The following is a 16,850-nucleotide window of genomic DNA, read 5'->3' on the forward strand; positions in this document are numbered from 1 at the left end:
CTTCGGTGGATCCCAGCGCGCCCTACGGGAAAAACACCCCGAAAGACAATCTCCGGGTTGTAATTTGAGTGTCTCCATCTCTTAGACCGAGATACTTGTTGTAGGTATCGAGAGGAGCTTCGTGTGAGCAGGCTGAAGCTCCCGTAACTCTTAGCCGATCGAAAGTTATGTCCGTTTGAAATTGCAGCTCCTGTTCCTCCGATCCGCAATTCAAGAGACAAAACAATAAAGAATTCATTCATTGTTGGGTGCGATCATACCAGCACTAATGCACCGGATCCCATCAGAACTCTGAATTTAAGCGTGTTTGAGCGAGTGCATTACTAGGATGGGTGACCCCCTGGGAAGTCCTCGTGTTGGACCCCTTTTACATTAATTTTTTTTTCCTTACTCGTACTTCTTGTTTTTCGGATTCCTCACCGTTCTATTTTCGACTCTTTCAGTCCAATCCGCGAATAGAAAAGTTGCAATAGACTTAATCACACGACGTGAACGTGCGATCTGGGTGACGCGGGCCGCTTCGGTGGGTCCCAGCGCGCCCTACGGGAAAAACGCCCCGAAAGACCATCTCCAGGTTGTAATTTGAGCGTCTCCGTCTCTTAGACCGAGATACTTGCTGTAGGTATGGTAGCGCTTATAGTGTATGACCAAATTACCCGACTCACTCAGGTAAATAAAAACATGCAGTAGTATGAGTAGGGATCGTTCCCACGAGGAAAGGTAAAATTCCGTGTTCTTTAAAAATACGAAAATAGTAAAAAGGGGGGTTTTTGGTTTGAAATTTATCCACTAAAATTTAAAAACAATTATGAATGCAATTCTATCAATTACCAAGCACAATTAAATCACAACGGAAAATTCAATAAGAGACAAGCCTTGGTTTTGGTCAACTACACCCTTGATTTCATTCGTTCGATCATCGATTATCTAAAAATATTTAATCCTGTTGAATATTCATCATTGGAAATGAAATTCTTGTTTCACCTTAATTGTAGTTAACTAGACACAAGGCCTTCGTCTTCCTTAACCAAGTATTAAGAACTAGCCAACACAAGTCATGAAGAACAAAATAAAAATAATAATAATAGGCGAAATTCTAGAATTCTCAGAAAAAACCTAGTCTTTGCAAGAGATAAATCTTCAACTCCCACTGAAAGTCTTCGTTTTTTTCTCCTAAACTTCATAAAAGACTTATATCTTGGCAACAAATCGTCCAAAGATAAGCCTAGGAATTAAAACAAGAGTTTCCAAAACATAAAACTTTTCCAAAAATAAGTCTGCGCACGATGGCGCGGGTGCTCAATGGAATGGCGCGCGCGCGCAGCTTCTTCGCATCTTGCATTCATCAGAGTGGCGCAGGCACGCCAAATTCCTGCGCGGGCGCTCCACTCCCATGCATAAATTCCTTGTTTGCTATAGACCATCGCGCGGATGCTCGGTCTTATGGCGCGGGCGCGCCTGATTTACGCTTCTCACAATATTCAGAGCGGCGCGGACGCGCGATATTCATGCACGGGCGCGCCTTCGCTTCGTATTTTCTTCTTATCTTCATCTTTCAAGTCTTGATCTTTGATTTTTGTTCCATTCTTTCTAGCTTAAATCCATCAAATCAAATCCAAGGCTCTTCCTGCCTTCATCCAACAAAAACAACATAACATCACATAATACCTACCAATCAAACACAAGATTCAAGCTAAATACTAAGCAATATAAGCGCATAAAATGCACTTATCAAGGTATCAAGAGGCGCTTCGTGTGAGCAGGCTGAAGCTCCCGTAACTCTTAGCCGATCGAAAGTTATGTCCGTTTGAAACTGCAACTCCTGTTCCTCCGATCCGCAATTCGAGAGACAAAATAATATAGAATTCATTCACTGTTGGGTGCGATCATACCAGCACTAATGCACCGGATCCTATCAGAAATTCGAAGTTAAGCGTGCTTGGGCGAGAGCAGTACTTGGATGGGTGACCCTCCTGGGAAGTCCTCGTGTTGCACCCCTTTTTCCATTAATTTCTTTTTTTCTTACTCGTACTTCTTGTTCTTTCGATTTCTCGCCGTCCTATTTCCGACTCTTGCAGTCCAATTCGCGGATAAAAAAGATGCAATAAACTGAATCACACGACGTGAACGTGCGATCTGGGTGACGCGGGCCACTTCAGTGGGTCCCAGCGCGCCCTACGAGAAAAATGCCCCCAAAGACCATCTCCAGTTTGAATTTGAGCTTCTTCGTCTCTTAGACCGAGATACGCGCTGTGGGTATCGAGAAGAGCTTCACGTGAGCAGGCTGAAGCTCCCGTAACTCTCAGCAAGATCGAAAGTTATGTTCGTTTGAAACTGCAGCTCCTGTTCCTTCGATCTGCAATTCGAGAGAGAAAACAATAAAGAATTCATTCACTGTTGGGTGCGATCATACCAACACTAATGCACCGGATCCCATCAGAACTCTGAAGTTAAGCGTGCTCGGGCGAGAGCAGTACTAGGATGTGTGAACCCCTGGGAAGTCCTCATGTTGCACCCCTTTTTCATTAATTTTTTTTTCTTACTCGTACTTCTTGCTTTTCCGATTCCTCGTCGTCCAATTTCCGACTCTTTCAGCCCAACCCGCGGATAGAAAAGATGCAATTAGACTTAATCACAGGACGTGAACGTGCAATCTGGGTGACGCGGGCCGCTTCGATGGGTCCCAGCGGGCCCTACGGGAAAAAACCCCAAAATACCATCTCCGAGTTGTAATTTGAGCGTCTCCTTCTCTTAGACAGAGATACTTTCTGTAGGTATCGAGAGGAGCTTCGCGTGAGCAGGCTGAAGCTCCCGTAACTCTTAGCCGATCGAAAGTTATGTCCGTTTGAACTGCAGCTCATGTTCCTCCGATCCGCAATTCGAGAGAAAAAACAATAAAGAATTCATTCACTGTAGGGTATGATCATACCAGCACTAATGCACCGGATTCCATCAGAATTCCGAAGATAAGTGTGCTTGGGCTCGAGCAGTACTAGGATGGGTGACCCCCTGGGAAGTCCTCGTGTTGCACTCCTTTTTTCATTAATTTCTTTGTTTTCTTACTCGTACTTCTTGTTCTTTCGATTCCTCGCCGTCCTATTTCCGACTCTTTCAGTCAAATCCGCGGATAGACAAGATGCAATAGACTGAATCATTCGATGTAAACATGCGATCTGGGTGACGCGGGCCGCTTTGGTGGGTTCCAGTGTGACATACGGGAAAAATGCCCCGAAAGAGCATCTCCGTTTTTGAATTTGAGCATCTCCATCTCTTTAACCGAGATACGCACTATAGGTATCGAGTGGAGCTTCGCGTGAGCAGGATGAAGCTCCAGTAACTCTCAGCCGATCGAAAGTTATGTCCGTTTGAAACTGCAGCTCCTGTTTCTCCGATCCGCAATTCAAAATACTAAAAAAGAAAGAATTCATTCACTGTTGGGTGCGATCATACCAGCACTAATGCACCGGATCCCATAAGAACTCCGAAGTTATGCGTGCTTGGGCAAGAGTAGTACTAGGATGGGTGACCCCCTGAGAAGTCCTCGTGTTGCAACCTTATTTTTATTAGTTTCTTTTTTTCTTACTCGTACATCTTGTTCTTCCGATTCCTCTCCGTCCTATTTTCGACTCTTTCAGTCCAATCCGTGGATAGAAAATATGCAATAGACTGAATCACACGACTTTAACGTGCGATCTGGGTGACGCGGGCCACTTCGGTGTGTCTCAGCGCGCCCTACGGGAAAAATGCCCCCAAAGACCATCTCCGGGTTTGAATTTGAGCTTCTCCGTCTCTTAGACCGAGATACGCGCTGTAGGTATCGAGAAGAGCTTCGCGTGAGCAGGCTGAAGCTCCCGTAACTCTCAACAGATCGAAAGTTATGTCCGTTTGAAACTGCAACTCCTGTTCCTCCGATCCGCAATTCGAGAGACAAAACAATAAAGGATTCATTGACTGTTGGGTGTGATCATACCAGCACTAATGCACCGGATTCCATCAGAACTCCGAAGTTAAGCGCGCTTGGGCGAGAGCAGTACTAGGATGGGTGACCCCCTAGGAAGTCCTCGTGTTGCACCCTTTTTTCATTAATTTCTTTTTTTCTTACTCGTACTTCTTGTTTTTCCGATTCCTCGCCGTCCTATTTTCGACTCTTTCAGTCCAATCCGCGGATAGAAAAGATGCAATAGACTTAATCACACTATGTGACCGTGCGATCTGGGTGATGCGGGCCGCTTCGGTGGGTCCCAGCGTGCCCTATGGGAAAAACGCCCCAAAAAACCATCTCCGGGTTGTAATTTGAGCGTCTCCGTCTCTTAGACCGAGATACTTGTTGTAGGTATCGAGAGGAGCTTCGCGTGAGCAGGCTGAAGCTCCCGTAACTCTTAGCCGATTGAAAGTTATGTCCATTTGAAACTGCAGCTCCTGTTCCTTTGATACGGAATTCGAGAGACAAAAAAATAAAGAATTCATTCACTGTTGGGTGCGATCATACCAGCACTAATGGACCGGATCCCATCAGAACTCCGAAGTTATGCGTGCTTGGGCAAGAGCAGTACGAGGATGGGTGACCCCTGGGAAGTCCTCGTGTTGCACCCCTTTTTTTATTAGTTTTTTTTTCTTACTCGTACATCTTGTTCTTCCGATTCCTCTCCTTCCTATTTCCGACTCTTTCAGTCCAATCCGCGAATAGAAAAAATGCAATAGACTGAATCACACGATGTGAACGTGCGATCTGGGTGACGCATGCCACTTTGGTGGGTACCAGCGCGCCCTACGGGAAAAATTCCCCCAAAGACCATCTCCGGGTTTGAATTTGAGCTTCTCCGTCTCTTAGACCGAGATACGCGTTGTAGGTATCGAGAAGAGCTTCGCGTGAGTAGGCTGAAGCTCCCGTAACTCTCAGCAGATCGAAAGTTATGTCCGTTTGAAACTGCAGCTCCTGTTCCTCCGATCCGCAATTCGAGCGACAAAACAATAAAGAATTCATTCACTGTTGGGTGCGATCATACCAGCACTACTGCACCGGATCCCATTAAAACTCCGAAGTTAAGCGTGCTTGGGGGAGAGCAGTACTAGGATGGGTGACCCCTTGGGAAGTCCTCGTGTTGCACCCTTTTTTCATTAATTTCTTTTTTTCTTACTCGTACTTCTTGTTTTTTCGATTCCTCGCCGTCCTATTTCCGACTCTTTCAGTCCAATCTTCGGATAGAAGAGATGCAATAGACAAAATCACACGACGTGAACGTGCGATCTGGGTGACGCTGCCGCTTAGGTGGGTCCCAGCGCGCTTAACGGGAAAAACGCCCCGAAAGACCATCTCCGGGATGTAATTTGAGCGTCTCCGTCTCTTAGACCGAGATACTTGCTGTAGGTATCGAGAGGAGCTTCGCGTGAGTAGGCTGAAGCTCCCGTAACTCTTAGTCGATCGAAAGTTATTTCCGTTTGAAACTGCAGCTCCTATTCCTCCGATCCGCAATTCGAGAAAAAAAAAATTCATTCACTGTTAGGTGCGATCATACCAGCACAAATGCACCAAATCCAATCAGAACTCGAAGTTAAGCGTGCTTGGGCGAGAGCAGTACTAGGATTGGTGACCCCCTGGGAAGTCCTCGTGTTGCATCTCTTTTTTATTAATTTCTTTTTTTCTTAGTCGTACTTCTAGTTCTTTCGATTCCTCGCAGTCCTATTTACGACTCTTTCAGTCCAATCCGCGGATAGAAAAGATGCAATAGACTGAATCATATGATGTGAACGTGCGACCTGGGTGACGAGGGCTGCTTCGGTGGGTTCCATCGCGACATACGGGAAAAATGCCCCGAAAGACCATCTCTATTTTGGAATTTGAGCGTCTCTGTCTCTTTAACCGAGATACGCACTATAGGTATCGAGTGGAGCTTCGCGTGAGCAGGCTGAAGCTCCAGTAACTCTCAGCCGATCGAAAGTTATGTCCATTTGAAACTGCAGCTCCTGTTCCTCCGATCCGCAATTCGAGAGACAAAAAAATAAAGAATTCATTCACTGGGGTGCGATCATACCAGCACTAATGCATCGGATCCCAACAAAACTCCAAATTTATGCGTGCTTGGGCAAGAGCAGTACTAGGATGGGTGACCCCCTGGGATGTCCTCGTGTTGAACCCCTTTTTTTATTAGTTTCTTTTTTTCTTACTCGTACATCTTGTTCTTCTGATTCCTCTCCGTCCTATTTCCGACTCTTTCAGTCCAATTCGCGGATAGTAAAGATGCAATAGACCGAATCACAGGACAAGAACGTGCGATCTGGGTGACGTGAGCCACTTCGGTGGGTCCCAGCACGCCCTACGGGAAAAATGCCCCCAAATAAAATCTCCGGATTTGAATTTGAGCTTCTCCGTCTCTTAGACCGAGATACGCGCTGAAGGTATCGAGAAGAGCTTCGCGTGAGCAAGCTGAAACTCCCGTAACTCTTAGCAGATCGAAAGTTATGTCCGTTTGAAACTGCAGCTCCTGTTCCTCCGATCCGCAATTCGAGAGACAAAACAATAAAAAATTCATTCACTGTTGGTTGCGATCATACCAGCACTAATGCACCGGATCCCATCAGAACTCCGAAGTTAAGCGTGCTTGGACGAGGGCAATACTTGGATGGGTGACCTCCTGTGAAGTCCTTGTGTTGCATCCCTTTTTCATTAATTTCTTTTTTTCTTAATCGTACTTCTTGTTTTTCCGATTCCTCGCCGTCCTATTTCCGACTTTTTCAGTCCAATCCGCGGATAGAAAAGATGCAATAGACTTAATCACACGACGTGAACGTGCGATCTAGGTGATGCAGGCCACTTTGTTGGGTCCCAGTGCGCCTTATGGGAAAAACGCCCCGAAAGACCATCTCCGGATTGTAATTTGAGCATCTCCATCTCTAAGACCGAGATACTTGCTGTAGGTATCGAGAGGAGCTTCGCGTGAGCAGGCTGAAACTCCCGTAACTCTTAGCCGATCGAAACTTATGTCCGTTTGAAACTACAGCTCCTGTTCCTCCGATCCGCAATTCGAGAGACAAAACAATAAAGAATTCATTCATTGATTGGTGCGATCATATTGCACTAATGCACTGGATCCCATCAGAACTCTAAAGCTAAGCGTGCTTGGGCGAGAGCTGTACTAGGATGGGTGACCCCCTGGGAAGTCCTTGTGTTGTTCTTTTTTCATTAATTTAATTTTTTCTTACTCGTACTTCTTGATCTTTTGATTCCTCGCCGCTCTATTTCCGACTCTTTCAGTCCAATCCGCGGATAAAAAAGAAGCAATAGACTGAATCATATGATGTGAACGTGCGATCTGGGTTATGCGGGCCGCTTCGGTGTGTCCCAGCGCGACAGATGGGAAAAATGCCCCGGAAGACCATCTCCATTTTGGAATTTGAGTGTCTCCGTCTCTTTAACTGATATACGAACTATAGGTATCGAGTGGAGCTTCGCGTGACCAGGCTGAAGCTCCAGTAACTCTCAGCCGATCGAAAGTTCTGATCCGCAATTCGAGAGACAAAAAAATAAAGAATTTATTCACTGTTGGGTGCGATCATATCAGCACTAGTGCACCGGATCCCATCAGAACTTCGAAGTTATGCGTGCTTGGGCAAGAGCAGTACTAGAATGGTTGACCCCCTGGGAAGTCCTCGTGTTGCACCCCTTTTTTTTATTAGTTTCTTTTTTTTTACTCGTACATCTTGTTCTTTAGATTCCTCTTCGTCCTATTTCCGAATATTTCAAGTCCAATTCGCGGATAAAAAAGATGCAATAGACTAAATCACACGACGTGAACGTGCGATCCGGGTGACGCGGGCCACTTCGGTGGGTCCCAGCATGCCCTACGGGTAAAATTCCCCCAAAGACCATCTCCAGGTTTGAATTTGAGCTTCTCCGTCTTTAGACCGAGATACGCGCTGTAGGTATCGAGAAGAGCTTCGCGTGAGCAGGATGAATCTCCTGTAACTCTCAGCAGATCGAAAGTTATGTCCGTTTGAAACTGCAGCTCCTGTTCCTCCGATCCGCAATTCGAGAAACAAAACAATAAATAATTCATTCACAATTGGGTGCGATCATACCAGCACTAATGCACCGGATCCCATCAAAACTCCGAAGTTAAGCGCGCTTGGGCGAGAGTTGTAGTAGGATGGGTGACCCCCTGGGAAGTCCTCGTGTTGCACCCCTTTTTCATTAATTTTTTTTTCTTACTCGTACTTGTTTTTCCGATTCCTTGCCATCCTATTTCCGACTCTTTCATTCCAATCCGCGGATAGAAAATATGCAATAGACTTAATCACACGACGTGAACGTGCGATCTGGGTGACGCGGGCCGCTTCGGTGGGTCCTAGTGCGCCCTACGGGAAAAACACCCCGAAAGACCATCTTCGGGTTGCAATTTGAGCGTCTCTGTTTCTAAGACCGAGATACTTGCTGTAGGTATCGAGAGGAGCTTCGCGTGAGTAGGCTGAAGCTCGCGTAACTCTTAGCGATCGAAAGTTATGTCCATTTGAAACTGCAGCTCTTGTTTCTCCGATCCGCAATTCGAGAGAAAAACAATAAAGAATTAATTCTCTATTTAGTGCGATCATACCAGCACTAATGCATCGGATCCCATTAGAACTCCGAAGTTAAGCATGCTTGGGCGAGAGCAGTACTAGGATGGGTGACCCCCTGGGAAGACCTCGTGTTGCACCCCTTTTTTCATTAATTTCTTTTTTTCTTACTCGTACTTCTAGTTCTTTTGATTCCTCGCCGTCCTATTTCCGACTCTTTAGTCCAATCCGCGGATAGAAAAGATGCAATAGACTGAATCATACGATGTGAATGTGCGATCTGGGTGACGCGGGCTTCTTCGGTGGGTCTTAGCGCGCATACGGGAAAAATGCCCCGAAAGACCATCTCCATTTTGGAATTTGAGCATCTCCGTCTCTTTAACCGAGATACACACTTTAGGTATCGAGTGGAGCTTCGCGTGAGCAGGCTAAAGCTCCAGTAACTCTCAGCCGATCGAAAGTTATGTCCGTTTGAAACTGCAGCTCCTGTTCCTCCGATCCGCAATTCGAGAGACAAAAAAATAAAGAATTCATTCACTGTTGGGTGCGATCATACCAGCACTAATGCACCGAATCCCATCAGAATTCCGAAGTTATGCGTGCTTGGGCAAGATCAGTACTAGGATGGGTGACCCCCTGGGAAGTTCTCGTGTTGAACCCCTTTTTTTATTAGTTTCTTTTTTTCTTACTCGTACATCTTGTTCTTCCGATTCCTCTCCATCCTATTTCCGACTCTTTCAGTCCAATCCTCAGATAGAAAAGATGTAATAGACTGAATCACAGGACGTGAACATGCGATCTGGGTGACGCGGGCCACTTTGGTGGGTCCCAGCGCGCCCTACGAGAAAAATGCCCCCAAAGGCAATCTCCGGGTTTGAATTTGATCTTCTCTGTAGTAGCCCGTGCCCTAATTGAGTAATTAAAGGATTAATGCTAATTAATTGAATTAGGTATCGGACGGATCGGAAGCTCCGAAGGCACGATCGGAAGCTCCGAACAGGATCGGAAGCTCCGATGAGCGATCGGAGGCACCGATGTTATTACGTCAGGCATGACGTGTGGCTGGATCGGAAGCTCCGATCAGGACCGGAGGCTCCGATCACCCCTATCTGGAGTCAACAAGTGATATTTTGACACGTGGCAGATCAGGATCTTCGGAAGCTCCGATGGCAGGATCGGGCGTTCCGATCGAAGTTCGGACGTTCCGATTGAGGATCGGAGGCTCCGATCGTTGTCTATAAATAGAAGGCCGAGACTTCACTTTCATTTGCCAATTCCGAGTTCTCCTTTCCTTTCTAGTCATATTCGAGTTGTTCTAGCCTTCCTAGGCTTGAACCAGGAGTCGTCTAGACGTTCGATAGTCGTAGCGGAGTTGTGCCCAAGTTCTGGAGGCATCGACATCAAAGGGCTAACGACGGACGAAGGTATAGCTTTTGCTTCCTATAAATATTTAGGAGTATGCTATAGCTTAGTTAAGGCTTTTAGGGCGCTATAATGATAGTAGTATCATTTCGCTGTGTAGGCGGACTTTAGGCTTGGACTTAGAGCTGGTAGTGCCTACCTGGTATTTGAGGTACGAAAGTACTGTTCGAGATATCCTGACTGAGTATGCATGTATTATGTGACTGCATGATTTATATGCCATGATATTATGCTGCATTCATTTGCATCTTGCTGTATCTCATTCGAGATGTCTGTTAGTAGGGTTGTACCCTATCCTGTTAGTGGATGGACTTCCATCGATTTGGGTCCGGCGTATCCACAGTTATCTCGGTATGGGAGCCACCTCCTGAAGCGACGGCACAGCGTGCTACATACCAGGGCCCGGTCTGTCTCTGTTATCTGATCCTTGACCTCGAGTCTATAGGGAGTTCACTTTGCATGCATGTATACTCATACTCTCGCACTGAGCGTTTTATGCTCACGTCTCGTACTCTGTATTTTCTGGACACCCTATTCCATGGGGCAGGTTTGCGATTGGACGAGGAGGGTGGATCCAGGAGGGGCTAGTCAGTGGTTGGCCAGCTGGAGCTTCGTCTAGGTTTTGTTACTGTTGTTTTGGGTTTATACAGCTATTCGATTTGGTTGTATATTATTGGATAATTACAAATTCCTTTTCTTGGGATTGTATAATGTTATTGGTTTCCGCAGTTTTATTCTGATATCTGTTTTATTAAGTTAATTGCATGCCTAAGTTCTGTTTAGTAGGTGATCTGGGTAAGGGTCACTACATTTATGGTATCAGAGCATGCAAAAGATTTCTTGGGATTTAGTCTCATCTTGAGGTATTTTTGTAGATGTCAAATCGTGACGACCAGAGTTCTCATGGCAGTGTTGGTGGGCGTTGGGGTGATGCCGACCGGGAGCCTCGTCGAGAACGGCGTCATTGTCACCATGACGACGAGCGTTTCACTGTGCGTCGATTCTTAGTTATGGGTCCTAAGCCCTTAGTTGGAGATGAGTCTCCGGAGGATGCGGAGAACTGGTTAGACCGCATGGAGATGACTTTTCAGACTTTCCAATGCACCGATGAGCAGAAGGTGGAGACCCTTGGCTATCTTCTGGATGGGCGTGCGCGCAGGTGGTGGAGGTTCACTTCTGCACCTTTTGTTACGGCGAGAGGAGTGGCCACCTGGGCCGAGTTTCGCACAGCTTTCCAAAAGCGGTATTTTCCTCCTGCACTCCGACAGTCAAAGGCAGGCGAGCTACTGAGTCTGCGACAGGGATTCATGTCTATCGATGAGTATCAGCAGAGGTTCTTTGATCTTCTATCCTATTGCCCCGAGATTGCTGATAGCTCAGAGATGAAGTATAATCTGTTTCTTCAGGGCCTTAACCCTGAGATCCATGACCGTGTGGCGGTTGGCGACGACATGTCCTACGAGGGTTTGGTGAGCCGTTGTCATCAGGCAGAGGACAGCATTCGGCGGAACAGGTCTTTCTCTCAGTCGAGACCTGCTAGTTCTTTGGCCCCCCGTGCCCAGTCATTCAAGAAGTCCGGGTCTACTTCTTCCTCTGGTTCGGGAGGTGTTGTCCGTTACGGTAAGAAGGAGAAGTGTGATCACTGTGGGAAGAACCATCCATCCGACAAGTGCTGCAGAGCTTCTGGAGCTTGTTTTCGTTGTGGAGAGACTGGTCATATCCGGAGGGATTGTCCACAGTCTGGGGGAGGCGGTTCTGGATCTGGTTCAGGATCGGGTTCTCAGGCCACCGTTCAGCAGAGGTCGCAGGGACAGTCTGCTGGGAGTTCTCATTTGAGGCCACGAGCTTCTGGCCAGGTGTTTTCCCTGAGACATGATCAGGCTGTGGAGGAGAATGAGAAAGTCATCGCAGGTACATTTATGCTTTATGGTATACCTGCTCTTGTACTTATTGACACTGGTGCATCTCATTCCTTCATTTCTGCACGTTTTGTTAAGAGGCATAAGTTACCATGCATTGCACTAGACGTAGTGATGTCTGTTTCTACTCCGACGGGCCAATCTGCTTTGGCTAAGCGTCTAGTGATGGGTTGCCCTTTAGAGTTCGAAGGGAACATTCTGTTAGTGAATCTCATGGTCCTGGCGATGGACGACTTTGATTGCATTCTGGGAATAGATGTGCTGACTACCTATCGAGCTTCAGTGGACTGCTATCAGAGATTAGTACGCTTTCATCCGGAAGGGAGTGAGAGTTGGTTTTTCTATGGTGAGGGAGCGCGACCCCCGATGCCTTTGGTATCAGCTTTGAGAGCCTGTCGAGCTCTGGAGTCTGGCGGGGAAGGCTACCTTATCTATGCAGTTGATTTGTCCGCTGAGAGTATTGGGATAGAGAGCATTCCTGTTGTGGATGAATTTCCAGATGTGTTTCCTGATGAGATTCCGGGTTTTCCTCCTGCTAGGGAAGTCGAGTTTGGCATAGAGTTGATGCCGGGTACTTCACCTATTTCTAGAGCACCGTATCGTCTGGCTCCGTCAGAGATGCGTGAGTTAAAGAATCAGCTACAGGATCTTTTGGACAAGGGGTACATTCGTCCTAGTGTATCTCCTTGGGGAGCTCCTGTTCTCTTCGTGAAGAAGAAGGATGGGTCGATGCGGCTGTGCATTGACTACCGGCAGCTGAATCGAGTGACTGTGAAGAACAAGTATCCGTTGCCTCGTGTTGATGACTTGTTTGACCAGCTGCAGGGCACATCAATTTACTCCAAGATTGACTTGAGATCTGGGTATCATCAGTTGAGAGTTCGTGATCAGGACGTAGCCAAGACTGCATTCCGTACTCGCTATGGGCATTACGAGTTCCTAGTGATGCCATTTGGTTTGACTAATGCGCCGGCTATATTCATGGATCTGATGAACCGTGTCTTCAGGGAGTACTTGGACAAGTTTGTCGCGGTCTTCATTGACGACATCTTGGTGTATTCGCGTAATACGGAAGAGCATGTTTCTCATTTGCGGTTGGTACTACAGACTCTTCGAGATGAGCAATTGTATGCCAAGCTGAGCAAGTGTGAGTTCTGGATGGATAGAGTGGTTTTTCTTGGCCATATCATATCCAGGGAGGGGACTTCTGTTGATCCAAGCAAGATTGAAGCGGTACTTAATTGGTCGCGTCCGACGACAGTTGCTGAGATCCGTAGTATTCTGGGTCTAGCAGGGTATTATCGTCGCTTCATTCTGAATTTCTCTCAGTTAGCTCGACCGTTGACGCAGCTTATCCGCAAGGGTGTGGATTTTGAGTGGTCCTCCGAGTGTGAGGAGAATTTCCGTGAGCTTCGACGGCGGTTGACTTCTGCGCCGGTGTTAGCATTGCCGTCAGGATCTGGAGGGTATGTAGTTTACACGGATGCTTCTCTTCAGGGGTTAGGTTGTGTCCTGACTCAGAATGGGCATGTGATCGCATACGCTTCTAGACAGCTGAAGCTTCACGAGGACAACTACCCAGTCCATGATTTGGAGTTAGCAGCCATTGTGTTCGCTTTGAAGATCTGGCGTCATTATCTTTATGGCGAGAAATTTGAGATCTTCACCGACCATAAGAGTCTCAAGTATTTGTTCACTCAGGCAGAATTGAACATGAGACAGAGACGTTGGATGGACTTGCTTAAGGACTATGATTGCGAGATTAAGTACCATCCGGGAGCTGCTAATCTCACCGCTGATGCCTTGAGTCGCAAGGTGCGACTATCCGCACTTCAGACTTGTTCGATGTCTAGTGCGATCAGTGACTGTTGTACTTCAGGTTATACCTTCAAGCATAAGAAAGGTATGCAGAGTATCCAGATGTTTGCGATATTATCTGAGCCAGATTTGTACTCGCGGATCCGAGATGCTCAGATGTCTGATTCGAAGACCCAGCGTTTAGCTCGTCTAGCTAACGAGGGTAGCTCGTCTGGATTTCATTATCAGTCAGATGGCTTTCTGTGTTTGTCTAGTAGGCTTGTGATTCCACAGGATGAAGAGTTGCGAGAGGAGATTTTGTCTCAAGCACATCGCACTAAGTTGAGTATTCATCCTGGGAGCAACAAGATGTACAAGGATCTACGTACTCGTTTCTGGTGGAAGGGAATGAAACACAGTGTTTATCAGTTTGTTTCGAGATGTTTGGTGTGTCAACAGGTCAAGGCAGAGCACCGACGACCTGGAGGATTGCTTCACAGTCTGCCTATTCCTGAATGGAAATGGGAGTTTATCACTATGGACTTTGTGACCCATTTGCCGGTATCCCGAGGAACTGTGATGCTATCTGGGTTGTGGTGGACCGACTCACCAAGTCAGCGCATTTCATTGCCTATAGCCGAGAGTACTCTGTGGATCGCATGGCACGGATGTACATTCAGGAGATCGTCCGACTTCATGGAGTGCCTGTGAGCATTGTCAGCGATCGGGACCCCAGGTTTACTTCTAGATTCTGGGGGAGTGTTCAGCGTGCGATGGGTACTACTCTCAGTTTGAGTACAGCCTATCATCCGGAGACTGATGGTCAGTCAGAGCGCACTATCCGTACGTTAGAAGATATGCTTAGAGCGTGCGTCATGGATTTTGGTTCAGCCTGGCAGGATCATTTGCCGTTGATCGAGTTCGCTTACAACAACAGCTATCACACTAGTATTGGGATGGCACCTTTTGAAGCGTTGTATGGGCGACGTTGTCGTACTCCACTCTTCTGGGAAGAAGTGGGGGAGAGACATGCTGAAGGACCGGAGTTTATCCAGCAGGCGATACACATTGTTGATCAAATCAAGAAACGGATTAAGACTGCATAGGATCGTCAGGCCAGTTATGCTAATATCAAGCGTAGGCCTTTGCAGTTCTAGGTCGGGGAGAAAGTGTTTCTGAGAGTGTCACCTTTCCGCAAGATTCTCAGATTTGGCCTTAAGGGCAAGTTGTCTCCCAGATTTATCGGTCCGTTTGAGATCTTGGAGAGTATTGGCGATTTGGCTTATCGACTAGCTTTGCCACCGCATCTATCCAGTATTCACGACGTGTTCCACGTATCTCTGTTGCGACGGTATGTGGCGGACGAATCTCATATTCTGCAGCGGTCTGAGGTTCAGGTAGACAAGGATTTGACTTATGTTGAGAAACCTCTTCGCATCCTTGATTATAAGGATAAGGTTTTACGGAACAAAGTCATTCCTTTGGTTTTAGTTCAGTGGCAGCGCCGAGGCACTGAGGAAGCTACTTGGGAGCTTGAGGACAGGATGCGTAAAGACCATCCTGAGTTGTTTTGATTTCATTCTTTAAGTTGTATTCAGTTGCAAACTCTGTAAACGTTTGATTTGAATAAAAGAATGTTTCTGATTTCTGTATTTGCATTCGGTACTTAAGATCTGATTTCGAGGACGAAATATCTTAAGTGGGGGAGAATGTAGTAGCCCGTGCCCTAATTGAGTAATTAAAGGATTAATGCTAATTAATTGAATTAGGTATCGGACGGATCGGAAGCTCCGAAGGCACGATCGGAAGCTCCGAACAGGATCGGAAGCTCCGATGAGCGATCGGAGGCACCGATGTTATTACGTCAGGCATGACGTGTGGCTGGATCGGAAGCTCCGATCAGGACCGGAGGCTCCGATCACCCCTATCTGGAGTCAACAAGTGATATTTTGACACGTGGCAGATCAGGATCTTCGGAAGCTCCGATGGCAGGATCGGACGTTCCGATCGAGGATCGGAGGCTCCGATCGTTGTCTATAAATAGAAGGCCGAGACTTCACTTTCATTTGCCAATTCCGAGTTCTCCTTTCCTTTCTAGTCATATTCGAGTTGTTCTAGCCTTCCTAGGCTTGAACCGGGAGTCGTCTAGACGTTCGATAGTCGTAGCGGAGTTGTGCCCAAGTTCTGGAGGCATCGACATCAAAGGGCTAACGACGGACGAAGGTATAGCTTTTGCTTCCTATAAATATTTAGGAGTATGCTATAGCTTAGTTAAGGCTTTTAGGGCGCTATAATGATAGTAGTATCATTTCGCTATGTAGGCGGACTTTAGGCTTGGACTTAGAGCTGGTAGTGCCTACCTGGTATTTGAGGTACGAAAGTACTGTTCGAGATATCCTGACTGAGTATGCATGTATTATGTGACTGCATGATTTATATGCCATGATATTATGCTGCATTCATTTGCATCTTGCTGTATCTCCTTCGAGATGTCTGTTAGTAGGGTTGTACCCTATCCTGTTAGTGGATGGACTTCCATCGATTTGGGTCCGGCGTATCCACAGTTATCTTGGTATGGGAGCCACCTCCTGAAGCGACGGCACAGCGTGCTACATACCAGGGCCCGGTCTGTCTCTGTTATCTGATCCTTGACCTCGAGTCTATAGGGAGTTCACTTTGCATGCATGTATACTCATACTCTCGCACTGAGCGTTTTATGCTCACGTCTCGTACTCTGTATTTTCTGGACACCCTATTCCATGGGGCAGGTTTGCGATTGGACGAGGAGGGTGGATCCAGGAGGGGCTAGTCAGTGGTTGGCCAGCTGGAGCTTCGTCTAGGTTTTGTTACTGTTGTTTTGGGTTTATACAACTATTCTATTTGGTTGTATATTATTGAATAATTACAGATTCCTTTTCTTGGGATTGTATAATGTTATTGGTTTCCGTAGTTTTATTCTGATATCTGTTTTATTAAGTTAATTGCATGCCTAAGTTCTGTTTAGTAGGTGATCTGGGTAAGGGTCACTACATTCTCCGCCTCTTAGACCGAGATACGCGCTGTAGGTATCGAGAAGAGTTTCCCGTTAGCAAGCTGAAGCTCCCATAACTCTTAGCAGAACGAAAGTTATGTCCGTTTAAAACTACAGCTCCTGTTCCTCCG

The 16,850-nt window shown here is 46.7% G+C and overlaps 12 non-coding genes and 4 pseudogenes across 12 annotated transcripts; all 16 read left to right on the forward strand.

Moving 5' to 3' along the window:
- The first annotated feature begins 246 nt into the window (after nt 1-246).
- Nucleotides 247-365, forward strand: LOC140869465 (5S ribosomal RNA; annotated as a pseudogene).
- Nucleotides 366-1,878: 1,513 nt separating this feature from the next.
- Nucleotides 1,879-1,998, forward strand: LOC140868460 (5S ribosomal RNA). Its single transcript, XR_012145877.1, has one exon. It is a non-coding gene; the product is annotated as a 5S ribosomal RNA (ribosomal RNA).
- A 401-nt stretch (nt 1,999-2,399) lies between these two features.
- On the forward strand, nt 2,400-2,518 carry LOC140868300 (5S ribosomal RNA). Its single transcript, XR_012145724.1, has one exon. It is a non-coding gene; the product is annotated as a 5S ribosomal RNA (ribosomal RNA).
- Nucleotides 2,519-2,915: 397 nt separating this feature from the next.
- Nucleotides 2,916-3,034, forward strand: LOC140869158 (5S ribosomal RNA). The gene has a single exon (XR_012146546.1). It is a non-coding gene; the product is annotated as a 5S ribosomal RNA (ribosomal RNA).
- A 402-nt stretch (nt 3,035-3,436) lies between these two features.
- Nucleotides 3,437-3,555, forward strand: LOC140867955 (5S ribosomal RNA). Its single transcript, XR_012145393.1, has one exon. It is a non-coding gene; the product is annotated as a 5S ribosomal RNA (ribosomal RNA).
- A 401-nt stretch (nt 3,556-3,956) lies between these two features.
- On the forward strand, nt 3,957-4,075 carry LOC140870433 (5S ribosomal RNA). Its single transcript, XR_012147395.1, has one exon. It is a non-coding gene; the product is annotated as a 5S ribosomal RNA (ribosomal RNA).
- A 400-nt stretch (nt 4,076-4,475) lies between these two features.
- On the forward strand, nt 4,476-4,593 carry LOC140869035 (5S ribosomal RNA). Its single transcript, XR_012146427.1, has one exon. It is a non-coding gene; the product is annotated as a 5S ribosomal RNA (ribosomal RNA).
- Nucleotides 4,594-4,992: 399 nt separating this feature from the next.
- LOC140868315 (5S ribosomal RNA) lies at nt 4,993-5,111 on the forward strand. The gene has a single exon (XR_012145739.1). It is a non-coding gene; the product is annotated as a 5S ribosomal RNA (ribosomal RNA).
- Nucleotides 5,112-5,502: 391 nt separating this feature from the next.
- On the forward strand, nt 5,503-5,620 carry LOC140869458 (5S ribosomal RNA; annotated as a pseudogene).
- A 398-nt stretch (nt 5,621-6,018) lies between these two features.
- Nucleotides 6,019-6,137, forward strand: LOC140869776 (5S ribosomal RNA; annotated as a pseudogene).
- A 401-nt stretch (nt 6,138-6,538) lies between these two features.
- On the forward strand, nt 6,539-6,657 carry LOC140870468 (5S ribosomal RNA). The gene has a single exon (XR_012147428.1). It is a non-coding gene; the product is annotated as a 5S ribosomal RNA (ribosomal RNA).
- Nucleotides 6,658-7,057: 400 nt separating this feature from the next.
- LOC140869583 (5S ribosomal RNA) lies at nt 7,058-7,175 on the forward strand (annotated as a pseudogene).
- Nucleotides 7,176-7,542: 367 nt separating this feature from the next.
- On the forward strand, nt 7,543-7,661 carry LOC140868966 (5S ribosomal RNA). Its single transcript, XR_012146362.1, has one exon. It is a non-coding gene; the product is annotated as a 5S ribosomal RNA (ribosomal RNA).
- A 401-nt stretch (nt 7,662-8,062) lies between these two features.
- Nucleotides 8,063-8,181, forward strand: LOC140867897 (5S ribosomal RNA). The gene has a single exon (XR_012145337.1). It is a non-coding gene; the product is annotated as a 5S ribosomal RNA (ribosomal RNA).
- Nucleotides 8,182-8,574: 393 nt separating this feature from the next.
- Nucleotides 8,575-8,693, forward strand: LOC140867961 (5S ribosomal RNA). The gene has a single exon (XR_012145399.1). It is a non-coding gene; the product is annotated as a 5S ribosomal RNA (ribosomal RNA).
- Nucleotides 8,694-9,092: 399 nt separating this feature from the next.
- Nucleotides 9,093-9,211, forward strand: LOC140869139 (5S ribosomal RNA). Its single transcript, XR_012146529.1, has one exon. It is a non-coding gene; the product is annotated as a 5S ribosomal RNA (ribosomal RNA).
- The last annotated feature ends 7,639 nt before the right edge of the window (nt 9,212-16,850 follow it).

Source organism: Henckelia pumila, chromosome 4 (assembly GCF_033568475.1).
Source record: "Henckelia pumila isolate YLH828 chromosome 4, ASM3356847v2, whole genome shotgun sequence".
NCBI lineage: Eukaryota > Viridiplantae > Streptophyta > Magnoliopsida > Lamiales > Gesneriaceae > Henckelia > Henckelia pumila.